The sequence below is a fragment of the Sinohyriopsis cumingii genome, unplaced genomic scaffold (genome assembly GCF_028554795.1).
Source record: "Sinohyriopsis cumingii isolate HCF-2022 unplaced genomic scaffold, ASM2855479v2 utg000379l, whole genome shotgun sequence".
Taxonomy (NCBI): Eukaryota; Metazoa; Mollusca; class Bivalvia; order Unionida; family Unionidae; genus Sinohyriopsis; species Sinohyriopsis cumingii.
This window is the reverse complement of record NW_028315894.1, coordinates 1,228,343-1,242,601: the sequence shown is the minus strand read 5'-3', so window position 1 is coordinate 1,242,601 and position 14,259 is coordinate 1,228,343. Positions and strand designations below refer to the sequence as shown.

At 33.6% G+C, this 14,259-nt stretch overlaps 1 protein-coding gene across 7 annotated transcripts in view; it reads left to right on the top strand.

Moving 5' to 3' along the window:
- Positions 1-13,877, top strand: part of LOC149774211 (uncharacterized) — a 34,266-nt gene extending 20,389 nt beyond the window's left edge. For 5 of the 7 annotated variants that reach the window (XM_089945608.1, XM_089945605.1, XM_089945607.1 and 2 more), the window contains one exon: positions 2,815-3,029. The gene's annotated coding sequence lies outside the window, so the exon portion shown is untranslated. Of the gene's footprint in view, positions 1-2,814; positions 3,030-9,377; positions 9,628-12,106 lie in introns of those variants that run through there. The other 2 variants (XR_016416945.1, XR_016416946.1) reach the window with 2 other exon arrangements.
- The last annotated feature ends 382 nt before the right edge of the window (positions 13,878-14,259 follow it).

Sequence of the window (14,259 nt, the reverse complement as noted above, 5' to 3'; positions counted from 1 at the left end):
AATGTATGCTTCATAAACACGAATATTACGTCAATGCGCCTGCAACATAATACTTTCATACTTCTTCCCACCAATGGTCATGATTTATGGCTATATACAACACCGGCATATACGAGAGTATGTGTCAGTTATATTTATGTTTAGGTCATATCATTGGCGAATTTCTTGCACTTTAACTCTTAGCATTTTATCTATATTATCGTTCAACTGACACTTTGCAGGGAAGTAAGTACCTGCACTAGCAATGGTTAGGCAAATATTTGTGTACAGAAACATCATATACCATGCTGAGCAATTCTGTAGAAAGATTGGATTACGTTTTGAAGAGTCAAATATTAGTTCAAGCCCAAATATTCAGGTTTGATCTATAACGATTCATTATAGCGCATTTACGATTAGATTCAAATTAAAAATGATGTTCCTACAAAACTATATAAACTACTTTAAAAATGTTTTGAAACTATATATGATCACAATAATTATAAAAATACAAAACCAACAAATAAACATTATAGCTTAAATTAGTATATTTTCGTTGTGTGTGAAACAATGCATAATTTTCAAATTTGTTTCTCCAATTGAATGGGAAGATAGATCCTACACTAACAGCATATATTAATTATAAATTAACACATTGTACAGTGTTAGCTTATTAAATAATCAACACGAATGAACTTAGATAATTCCAAATATCTAATAAGTCTGCACATTAGCAATTCTTCGTTTGTATTTGCTGATGATCCGGCTTTTTGTAATAATTTGGATCTGGTGCGTAATTTCTTGAGCTAGTCTGAAATGAAAGCCGAATTTGAAAACAAACAAACACGGTATGAATTGGATAAATGACAGTTTGCAAAGAAGAGTGAAAAACATCAGATGAGAATTATTTAGAACCACTCAGACTTCTTTCACACTTCCTAGAATGACTGTTAACGTTATTGTAACCCGTGTTTATTTCCAAATTGCATATCTATAGCAGAGGCTATTATAAATGGATTACTCACTTGATAATTTATTAAGTTCTCAAATGATTATATAATTCATAATGTTATGGTGAAAAGATCGTCAGCTTGGTTTGTACTAGTTTACGGTTTCAAACTCTAACCTGATCCTCCCCACCAAAAACATGAAAACATGTCGGGATATGTTATTCAATTTCCTTTTCAGTATAATGATATTTAAGGATGTATTCTTGTCAATAGTTGTCGTGATGATAGATTAACACGGTCACATGTTCGATCTCTCTGTTGAACTCTCAATTAATATTTCCTACGTTTGGAAGAAACAAATACAAACTGATCAATGTTTTCAGACATTCATTATGAGAACTATGTATTATGTATACCGTCTGTACAATATGAGTGCGATGTTGTAGGTTTATCCACTGATATTCTGATATTTGCATTAACAAATGCATGCAGAATGTAATACTATGAAATTATTTATATAATCGGTTAATATATATATATATATATATATATATATATATATATATATATATATATATATATATATATATATATATATATGTATGTATATATGTATATATATATATGTGTATATATATATATATATATATATATATATATATATATATATATATATATATATATATATATATATATATATATATATAAATATATATATATATATATATATATATATATATATATATATATATATATATATATATATATATATATATGCAGTTCCAGAAAAGGAAACTAAATCCCACCATTCCTGTTTTCATGAGGATATTAATTTGGTAACTGTTACAGACGTATTGAACCCTGTTTAATGTATATGTATTAATCAGAGAAAATAGTAAACAAAAAAGAAACATATACGAACAGATAAATCAAGCACTACTCTGATTGGAACGGACGTGTATTATAAAACTAATAATAGTTGTGTATACATATCTGATTTCTTTCTAGAAGAATTTATTATTACATTGTTGATCTAATCTATACTTTTTATGTGAGTTCAGTCAATAAGAATATATTTCCAAAGTGTTTTCATATGCTTTTATGTACGCATGTATTTACGTATGTATGTAAACGAATGTGTAAGAAAAGGTAGAGAAACATGATTGAGACAGAAACTTCATTTGTTTATAAGTATATATGAACTGAGAGCTGCTTAATATGTATTAACTGGATGAGTTCTTATGAGAATACTATCAATAATAGCTATATATTCCCTCACGTGTTTCTGTTGTCATCTTCTATTCTTTCTTTTGATAGATATGTTAAGTGTAACTTATTTGATTGATTGAAATTCATGCCTTAATTTACAGCATACATTGTAGACTTGATTATCAATGTACACTTCCTGTAAACGGAGAATCCAATTCTCCTCTCTTTGGAACTGGTATACATCCGAGGCAATAGAGAAAGTTTAAAATAATACGTATAATAATTTCTTCCGTACAATATTGAAGTCATACTTGAATTGATACAACAGTACACTCTGGATAGATCAGTGCAGACGATTGAATTTAAGTTAAGTGTTGACTGCATAACTATATTTCACTGTGATAAAGTCGTTTTTATTAGCCTTGTTGTGGCTAATTACAATTTTAAATAGCGCTTTAATATACAGGAACCATCTGTACTTTATTTTCTTTAATGGTAAAAATTATATAAGCCATGGTACGGGCGCTTTTCTTTAAACGCTATTTACATTATATTATTATTTTCTCTTTCTTTCATCAATTGTTACCCATAATTATATATGGTTTTATGACGAAAAGGCAAGACTGAGACCAAGACGTATGCTTGAATTTACACCGAATATGAATTTTCGTTTCAGACAAATGTGAAATATTTGAAAAGAATGTATGTCTCCCTGAATATGTAAAATATCTCGAGGAACCAGGCAAGATGGAATATGAGATGAGCACATAAAGTCAACTGTGTATTTATACAGGATTCGCTTGGAAAAATCCCAACGTTACAAGTTATATGTAATAAATGTTTCTGAGCTGACTTTCCAATATTTTAATAAATGACTTCATATTTATTTCATGTGGTGATTTCCTGTCTTATAAATGCAGCCTAGCTACGTTACTGTTGTTCAGTAAATCCATGTTATTAATGTACTGCCAAGATGTAAAGTCACATTTTTATTTACGTATTATGTTAACTATCTAGTTAGGATTGTACATGTGTTGCCTTTATATTTAAAACATATTTCTACCGACTTGTAACATGTTTTGCTTCTCCTTCTTTATATTCTTGTACTTAAAGTATTCATATTTTGGGAAGAGTTTATCTTGCTGTGGAATTTATTTAACCCTGTCTCTCTTACTTTCTCTTTCGTTTTCTCACTCTCTGTATGTATGTATGTAATTATATATATATATATATATATATATATATATATATATATATATATATATATATATATATATATATATTAGCCTCGTTGGTCTTGATAATTAGTTGTGATCTTAATTAGATTTTCCAGACAATACAAGGTGTCCGACTCTCTCTAGTGATATAGATGAGATGCTATACCCAGAACAAAATAATCATTCCTGATAGATTCATTCTATATTTTCTCATGTCTATTTTGTCAGGATGATACACAAAGGAAACTGTTCACTTTATCATTTTTCATATTCAGTACAAACACATAAATATACATTTAATTATAAAACATACTGAGTATCGCTCCACTAATTTAAAGGTTATTTTCATACATTCCTAATTCCTACTTCCTACATGACTCAAGCTGCGTATAAAGTTTTGTAGTTTGAAATTATTGATTTCGTTTTCTCATCCAAATATATAAACCAAATTTTGCATGAAAAACGTACCTCTATTTATAAAAGGAGAAACTGTTGTTCAAATTCTTGGTTCCAAAGTTTATAGACTACTAACTAATGTACATACAAATTATTTGGTAGATGTGATTTCCTTTATAATGTTTTCGTCTATTACCTATTTCGTGTTTATGATAGTGTCAATCTATCTCTTAACATTTACTAGTAGGCTCATTTGTTTCAAATCCACAATTGTCAACCCTGAATGTTCAAATGTAAGGCTGCCAAGTAGACAAAATATAACATCCTGCAGTTGATGCTAAACATTTACTATTGGCTTACCTTCTTGGACGTTAACTCATGTACAGATTCAGTCGCAGAGTGGACTAAATATAGAGTATGTGGCGAGAAAATATCTATATAGTGTTGCCCAACGTGGGCCGTCGACAATACCTTCCTCTAAACCTGGATTTAAGATACAAAATGTCAGTTGTTTTTGACGATTTCTTCCTTCCGTCTTCGCTGCAGGTAGCAAAAATCTATGCATTTGTTGAAAGGGTATCTGCCAAGACCATAGCCCTATGCAGCTCCAGAGCCTTTCCTTTTTATAGCTGAGAGTCAGCTTCCAGGTTCTTTGCTATCTCGGTTGTCTAGGACCTATTCGACGCCTTCATTACAAATCACCTGTCGTTAGACAAGAAATACGCTCTGGTCATTGTGACCTCGTCAGTTTCTGTAAGGTGGATACAAATATAGATATCTTTTGCGCAAAAACTTCATACCTATTTCACAATATAATGTTCTTGTCTTCGTTGCGGACGTCTCTGGCACTTTTTAAGGCTTGCATTCAAACTCGGCAATGGACATTGCGCCCTGACCCTATGAACATATATTTCGATAGCATTTGCTCTTAGGTGGCACGATAGAGTACTTAAGGAGAATGGAAACTGGAAAAGAAACTAAATGACGTACCATACCTCTATCGTCACAGTAATCCTTGCCCTGTACAGCTTCCACGATTCACGTTGAAAGACCTGATGGCTGGATACAGGGAGATATGGGTTTGTTCGTTGCAGAACTCAAAAGCCATTTTCAATCACAATAATATGCATGAAGAGAATCTGCTAATCAGCTTCGGAGAGAGTCGTATCAAGGGGAAGGATGATAATATTTGTCACATCCACGCACCCGCACTCTTGCGTTTGTCACCGGTCCTAGACAGCTTGCAAATAATAATTCGGAAGGCGCCAAAATAATTTGTTTGTTTTCTTTTTTAAACGATGTTGAATAAATCGATCCAAACTGTGTTAACATTTCTTCGTTCCTAGTTTGGCAGCACCTTCCTATTTGGCCTACTGCATTTCGGACAGACATACATTGAACACTGTAAAAAACACAACTATGTATCAAAATGTGTGGATCCTCATCGTGCAACGGAGAGTGGAGATTGTTCAATATCCACACTATGCTTTCCTAAAGACCTGTTCCGTTTAGGACTGCTAATGACATTCAAGATCGAGCGACGTATATCTTCATGTTCCAGACCATCCGTCCTTACGGAATATTTTGCGCTTTACATACCGAGGGAATTGTTATCAGTATCGTATTCCATTGTTCTGAAGACTTCGTATGTTTCCACAGTGGCCTATTGGGACGACATATTTCAGAAATATATGATCAGTTCCATTCGAGTCATTTGAAAGAATAATCTAATTTCACTTTTACATTATGTTTCTGTGATCTGTAAGGAAGTTCCATTTTTGACTATCCTATCAGATTTTCTAACCCACATGTGCCCACCAAGGGTTACCCACCTTCGAGGTTGGTGAACAGTCGTCCTTACTTAATTAATTCACATACTAAAATGGGTCACAATCATGGAATTTCTGCAGCTTCTCGTAATGCCCTAAGCAGCAGTGAATTTTATCTCGCTGCGTTACTTCTAATTGCACCCTTAACAGATGATTTGCTATCTCAAGGATGCCACTCTTCTATTCAAACCGATTGCATGATCAATGGATCTTGTGAAATAGTATCATTCCTGGAGCATTGACGCAAGCAATGTTGGTTCACGAGAGGAATATATCACGACAGCTGGCAAACTCATCACTTATCGGACTTGACACTGATCATAGGATCTTGTATGTTTTGAGCGACTTTCTTCAATTAAATGGACATTATCATGTCAGACAGCTCTTAGGTGATAAAGCTCCTCAAACAGCGCAGCACTAAGCCACCTCAACTTTACATTCTGCCTTGGGCAATCCGTCATTGTGCGCACAACCGCAATATTATTATTCAGATCAGACATATTCCATGCAGACTCAGAGTCATGTCCGATTCTCTGTGAAGGATAAAACATAATCTCCACGCAGAGCGGTCCCTCAATCTTATCTTTCGTCCAATTCGCACGTTATGAGGGCGTGCGATGCTTGATCATTTTACAACCAGCTGGAATCACAAACCGTCTACTTCTATTTCCCCAGTATCTGATCAAACGACTTCGTTAGTCCTCGCTCTTTCTCTCACCTTAAAGGGTCTGTAGGCTATTGCCTACCATCAACTGTCTTTGTTCCAAATTTATACAGAACTAAGGGACCGTGAGTGCAAAGTTTCATTGCCCTTCTCCGCTGTCTCAAATCCTGGATTAACAATCTTCTTTAACTAGCGATATACCTACCCAGTAAGTCCCTAGCCGGGTAGATTCTTCTTAGCCCGTCTCGGACCTACGAGTTCCATCCTTGACTGGACCATCTTTCCTTTCACTCATTGATCTTGTCTCGGGATCATTTCAGCAGAAACAATTCACCCTTTACTAACGGAAGGAATTTCTAGGAGGTCCCCCACTTAAATGCTTACAAAGAGATGTGACATGATATTATGGCCTGGTGCAAATACAAAAACATGTTCCCTTTGGCTGCCGCTGTCCCACAAGTATATGTCGTTTTACTTGCCTTATCGGTTGAATAAAAATGGCTCTGTCATCGTGGTAGGGAGGATCTTGTTCATAACAAGGCCGCTCAGACTAATTGTCCAGCTTTGACTTGCATAGGCGTAAATGACTAACATTGTTTGTCTTATCTGAATCTTCCCAGTGCTATATATGGCTGAATTGAAACTTATTCTCTGGCACTGTTTGCTTCAGCATGCAGAGTCACTGAATAACGTACACAGAATACCTTCAGTTTCGAAGAGATACATCGGCGGTTCTCATGACGCAACCCGATTTCGATGGAATTGGTTACCGTCAGTAGGCAATAAAAGGTCCACATACCACCTCTTATTTGTATTAATACGATCCAAGAGGCTTCAAACAGGAACCGACACGTGTGCTCAGATATCATCTGAAGCGGACGAATCTAGTGTGATGAGCTCAAATGCTCCTCGTTCTCTCAGTCAAACCGCAAAAAAGGACGCAACCATTTGCGCACTTTCATAGTGGCTTAGGTGGGTTGCATGCACGTATACTCTGACATATCACTAAAATAGAGTTACCTCATAATGATCCCTGCTCATGACATAAGAGTAACCTCTGCGAGCCTTATTTTGACCGTCATACCTCTACCAAAGACATCATCGGGGCCATACAGTGGCATGAATAATCAACCTTCTAGAGCTTTATCTGCTGAACTCCATAGCGACAAAGTATGGATCTCGAAGACTCGGTCGCATAACCGGCTACCAAACTCAGTTAACATCAGCAAAAACTCCAGACATGCACACTACACAGCTTTCAATAGATTCGCCAGAAAGTTTCTATATGGTAGAGAAAATCTCAGAATTTCTTCTTTCCAGTTGTAAACCATTAGATGAATAAATAAACCTTCTTAAAAGTATATGCTCTTAAAAACGTAACAGAGAAGAGTGAAAAGCAAACCAAGCCCTGTAAAATTCAAAAAAATTTTAATTTCCCTAGAATACAGAGTGAAAACATGAAAAAAGAACTTACGATATTGCGAATTGAATCCTAATATAATCCTAGAATTACAGCCTCGTGCTAAATTTAATGCTACTAATTTAAAATCCAGAATAAAATTGAGAATTCCAAATTAAATCCGAAACTGAAGGTAATGATTTGTATGTGGTAGCTCGTAGAGTGTTGATGTAGCGCAGTCCTTTGTTGATTCGCAGTAATATAGTTCCAGGTTTTAATTCGATATAAATTCCAGTCAATTACAAGAATTTTCTCAGAACACTTTCGTTTTTCCAGATAAAGTAAACACATAAATTCAACCATTTGAAATAAGACTCCAGTCTAAATTGACTCACTGAACACATCTTATAATACAGCTTAATTGTACTTAGATCGGAAAGCATGAAATAAAACAATCCTCTCATTTAAAATATTATATAGTTCTCTACTTAGCCTCAGTCACAAGTATCATTTTCTAAATATAAAAACGTTTATCTAATGGAAAAAAAAAACTATTAGAATGAACCTGGTGTTCACCTATAAAAGATTGCCTATTAAGAAGCATCACACAGAATCTAATGTTAGAATTATCAATCAACTCTTTTAGCTGTAGTTCTTCCTTTCATCGTTTTTATTTGGGGGTACGCATTTGGCAATTGACCATTATGTATTTATTTCCTCTTTAGTCTTTTTGAGTGTACCTATAAAGTCAACAACATCCCATTTCATTGGTGCAACTACATTTAGCTTTTGGTTTATGATGGAAGATTTTCTACTGACGTATATATGCCATTGAATGCAGCAATCCTCTACATCTTTATTCATCACATACCAAAAGAATCTCTGTCACGCTTTCTATCTTATGTAATCCTAAGTATTCAGCTGTGACAATATTATGTAACTGTCTCAGCATGAAGCTTGTAAGGCAATCCAGCACAACATTGGTGATGACTCTCTTTCCGTCATAACTTTCGCACTTCTTTCAGAAGATATAATTTTCTATCAGCCTGTTTCCAGTAATATTTTATGTAATGGCAACAAGACGAGCCATCTGCCCATTCAGAATTATTTTTGCTTGTCACAACCCCCTATAAAACTTTAAAAACGAAATCAAAATTGTATGAAGGGTTAATTTCAATATATCTCAGTTGGCCGCATCATATTATGTTTGGGAGGTGATACTTTTATTTCTGTACTAATATTAAAGTCTGGAGATGGGAGATTCTTCCTAAGATCTTTTTTAACATGAAGTGTTTAACACTAATGCTCCTCAGTGACCATAGATTTCACTTAATACTCTTGAGTTTTTTGATTTAGCATGTATGATATCTGATATATATATATATATATATATATATATATATATATATATATATATATATATATATATATATATATATATATATATATATATATATATATATATATATATATATATATATATATATATATATATATATATATATATATATATCTGTGTGTGTTTTGTGTGTATCTCATCATAGTATCTTCGTTTGAAGAAGATTATACAAGTATCACAAATGCTTAACATGAACCAAATAAGATATAGCAGACCAACAGGGATTATGCATAGTAAAACACTATAAGTGATTAGATGATATCCCTTTTATATTTACAGCTGTTTGCTTGTGTTTTGTGATGTGGATTTGTAACGTAGCTTTAATAATTGTTCAGTCAGATCGCTACTGTGTATGCAGTGTGGCAGTTTATGGTGATGTCGAGTTCTGAGATATTATGCCGCAAACATGTAGTATGATGTCCCACCCAGTCAGATTATCTTGAAACCAGGCCGACCAATCCTAGCAGTATACCGAGGTAGCTGCACATATGATTGTTATAAGTCATTCGTACGAATCGGCCCGGGTTCGAAACCGCGACCTCTCGTATCCGAGGCAGACTCTCAAACCACTAGGCCACAGGAAAGGTCTGTTGTTTTTGAATGTTTCTTTGAATTTTCGTTGTAGGGTAGAAACCTATAGGATTTGGGATGTTGGATACATAAGTTACAAGTTCTTTATTTGTTTAACTTTCGTGATAATTTTGAACTTTCTCACAATATGTGAATTTATATCGACCCATGGACAAATTGATAATTAATTTACATTAGTGTACGTTCTACCAGCTTTATTTATAAATAGAAATCATCGGTAGCAAAAAAGTTCAAACATTTAGATTATAAACATCATACGGCTTTGAAGTTTATCAACCAGTTCATACTGCAATGATTATTCCACACAGAGAACTCCTTACTGCGTTTTAAGTTAGCATTTTTAATCTTTGTAAAAATATATCCAGGTTAGCGAGGTGATGTTCAAAACGTTTTGTAAATACCACGAAAATGGAGAAATATTTTTTCCACAAGAGACCTGAAAATATCATATCTGGGTAAGACGGGTAAATGACACTGTTCCATTGCAAAACCTATATTTTTTATAAATCTCAGCTTGTTAAGAACTTAATTTCATATGAAATAAAACACACCATTGCGATCAAAATAAAGAACGAAGGCTATCATCTGTTATGGACAGTGATTAATACATATTTAATTCTCAAAAAACCCATAAATGAACCTTAGTAAACATTCAGGTTTAGTCGACACTATAATCGGAGCATTATTAAACATTGTGGACATTTGTTTGTTATTCCATCTTTTTATGTTTTTATCTCATTTTTTGCTATTTATATTTTAGGATGTATTCTTCGATAAGGATATGCGTTAAAAGGTTTTGTACCTTTTTGTATTAATTTAGTCTTTTATCAAGATTGAATGATTTTTGCCACTTGATGGGGCAGAAAATATATTCAATATTTTATTTTATATTTTCTGTTTGTGTTTCCTAATCTAGGTAGTTTGAAGACCTTTCAAACATTTATCTTATATGTTCTGGCAATTGTTGAACACAGCCATCTTTCTGATTCATTGCACCAACGTTTTCAGTCTGTACAGCTTGAACTACTTGTAAGTCCGCAGCAACATTATTTTAATGGTTTTCTCCTACGATCTCTATTCTGACAGGAATGCGTCCATTTTTAGGATATACTAAAATGTGTCCTACTAGTAAGCCAGTTATTCTAAAAATGTTGAAAATGGTTTAGGTAAACATATTGTTTCTTTGTTAGGTTTACCTTTTACACTAACTTCAGAGTTAGACGTATCTTTGCCATTTAAAACAATTCTACAGTACAAGTCATTCCCTTCAACTGATTTCGTACTGTGTTGTACTTGTTCCCCTTTAAAATTGAAATAACCTCAACTGATGATATTGTCACATTTGTGATTCTTTAAAAAGGCAATAGCAATTTTAGAATGCTGTCTTGCTGTCTGTCTGCTATAATCTTGTTAGTCAGACTTGTGTTGTTGCTTCACACAACTAAGAAACTCAGTTTCCATTCACTTTTACGTTTATTAAATATACTGTATCATTCTCTAGACAGCTTAGCTTCATCGGTTTAAAGCTTTCTGTATTTGCCGTTGGCACTTCTGTCCCCATGCGTTCTTCATGTATATTAATTCTGTCTCGTCTGTTACTAAAATTATGACTTTTCTTGCTCTTTGGATTTCGATTTCTATCTCTCTGTTCAAAACATTTTTCTGTTAGCATAGTTGCAAAGTGAACCATATATCATTGTAGTCGCTTTAGTTTTCATTTCTTCTAAAAGTGTCACTCCTAACGTTTTTTTTTCTTCTCCTTTTTATTGTTTCTGATTGCTCAATTGTCTACTTTTCCACTAAATTGTCATGTTTTATTACTATTGTATCTAGCTTGTCTTCATCGGGTATATTTTCTAGTTTATAATGAGAGTGCACATTCTGTTCGTCAGCTAATTTTTACGCTTCTGTTTAACAACTATTGTTTCAGTCTTATTTAGTGTTTTAGGACAAATTTTCTAAGCCTCAGCTTGGTTTCAAAATCCAAAAATGCGTCCATAAATAGTCTTCGAAGAATACAGTTTAAATTGTTTCACCACTTGCATCTTGATATGTCTGCTTCTGGTCCGTTCGCTGATGATTTGTGTTATTTAAAATATATAGGTTATTCCCCTTTTCAAGAACTCTAAAATATATTGCGTCCTTTACATTTCTGCTTTATTCAATGCTTCAAGTTTCATTTTATCAACTTGAAATTGAAAATTGCTTCATACTTTCCAATTTAGGTTACGTAATAGTTATGTCTTAATTTTTTAATCTTTTTGCAAATCGTAGTGGGGTATATTTCTAAAGTCGTTTGAGCTATGATGCTATTGTGTGGTTCAAACAATGTCCTAAAATAGCACGCTGCAAAATAAAAGAAAATATACCAGTTAGGCTTTTATACTTAGCAGACTGAAGCAGCTGCATTATGTTGGCTCTTTTTGTAGTTTTAAATTGATTTCATCCAATGCTTCATTGTCTTATATTTCAGAAGGTAAAAATTGTCTCACAGATCTCGCCGAGGGATTGTAAAGAAAGTAAAGGAAACATTTATATAAATACCAAGGGAACCGTTTGCTTTCCAACATTTAACCAAAACTGATGGTAAACGACAACACAAAGAAACAGAGAACATAAAACAAAGCCGGAAGTGGGAGAAGAAATTTAGGTTAAAGTGGAAGAACACAGCAACTGTGCAGTCTAAAGGTGACAATATAGAAAAACAAAATAGGGCAGACTCAACAAACCCAGCAATTGAGAATGGCCATAAAAAGTACCAGTAAAGTCAAAAATGTCCATGAGTTATATTTCACTGAACGATATTGCAAACCAGTTACATAATGATTTCCCACTTCACCGTAAAGTACTATGTTCAACGTTGACAGTGTCTCAGATACATGACCAGTGTGCATATTCATCAGTGAAGCACAACTACATATTACCAATCTCCCTAGTAGAGCTAAGCCTGTCCAATCTTGTTGAATATCAAGGTGTTAGCACAACGTTGCCACAAGCAACATCTTCCCCAAGGTAATAACCATGAAACCTTAACTATCATGTTGATGTTTCTGGTTTTGAGACTTAGAAATATTATGTTGTCCTATATTGATGAGTAGATATCTGAAACTAGTATTAACTACCCGCCCACCATAATTATTTCTAAGAATTTGTCACAATGTCATTTTTAGATGATAATTTAAACACTGTTTGAGGTGTGTTATAGTACATGGGCATTAATAAGGATCAGGCTGTTCCCTCATTCTGCAAAATAAAAAGATTTTGATGATGAAAATTAAGTTATGTTTTCGTGGAAACAAACTTCACTTTAGCTGCTTTCATATTAGGATCATAACTCAAATACCAGTAGACATGTTTGTGAAACCGGGTAAGAACATGTAGTGTTACCATAGTATGACCATCCTTCCATAAGTCACAACGTCTTGAAAATTTTATTTTAAGTCACGTGGGAACTGTGGGGTGGTAACTGTTCAAATTGTATCAGCGTGGCCATTTTTTTAGTCTATTGGCCTCCTTTGCAATTCTAAATGGACGTATGCATCCTCTTTACAACATAGTTATTCTTATTTTAGTATCCGTTTCAGTTAACTTAAGACTATTTTGGAATTCATTAATCTTAACATTGCTTTAGCAATGACATCATAGCTGGGGAAAATATACCTATACCTTTCCATTCACTGGCTTCTCACCGATTACTGGGAAATGGTTTGTGCACTTTAAAGGTCAGACTAACACGTTTGTTGTATAAATACCTTAGATATTGATAACTAGCTCATGTTGACTTGGAATAGATAGTGTGTGTCACACAGGTTGAAAACTGACCAGAAACTAAGGAATATTGCAGAGAATCTACTTCTAAGCATGCTAAGATCATTATGCTTGTGTTCTAGATTTCACCTTACAAACGCTCGTTGAAACGTCTTCTGTTCTTTTTTTCTTCTAATTTTCCTTATCATAGTTTTAAATGTTTTTCATACATTTGTATGATCACTTTTGATTAAATATTATTTCATCAAATACTCCTAACAATACTTAAAATAAATTGTTTATGTTAAGAATGCTAAGTTGACGAACTTTATTGAGACCAACAATTAAAAGTACACTTTGCTGTGTCACAGTTAAATTGTATTTATTGTGCACAATCAACTGATGATTTACTGATACTGAGTTTGCAAGAATTAATATTAACATTAGGAACGACTTAATGCTCGGCATATGATGAAATAAACTCAAATTTCAATCCATTTTAGAGGGATTCTGATTGTGTATACTTTACCTTTTGCCAGATTATGTGATAGCATAAAAGAAGTTAAAAAGCAAGACAGCAATGACTCTGGAGAGAATCAAGGAAAGTGGCTTTTTTATAAGCTAAACTGTAATAGCAGAAATGTTGTATAAGTTTGACACATTGCCTGTTTTGTTAAGCTTGTTCTTAATTTGCATACTTTCTTTCTTTTCAGTATGCAGTAATTGGTCTATATGTATTATCTGGTATATCATTAGAAATGTAAACGTGAAGGGTCATGAACACCCAAGCTTATTTTGATATTGCTATGCTACTCAAAAAATAATAATTTAGATATGGTAATTGAAAAATTTTTCTCCATCGAAAGTCAAAACAGAGTG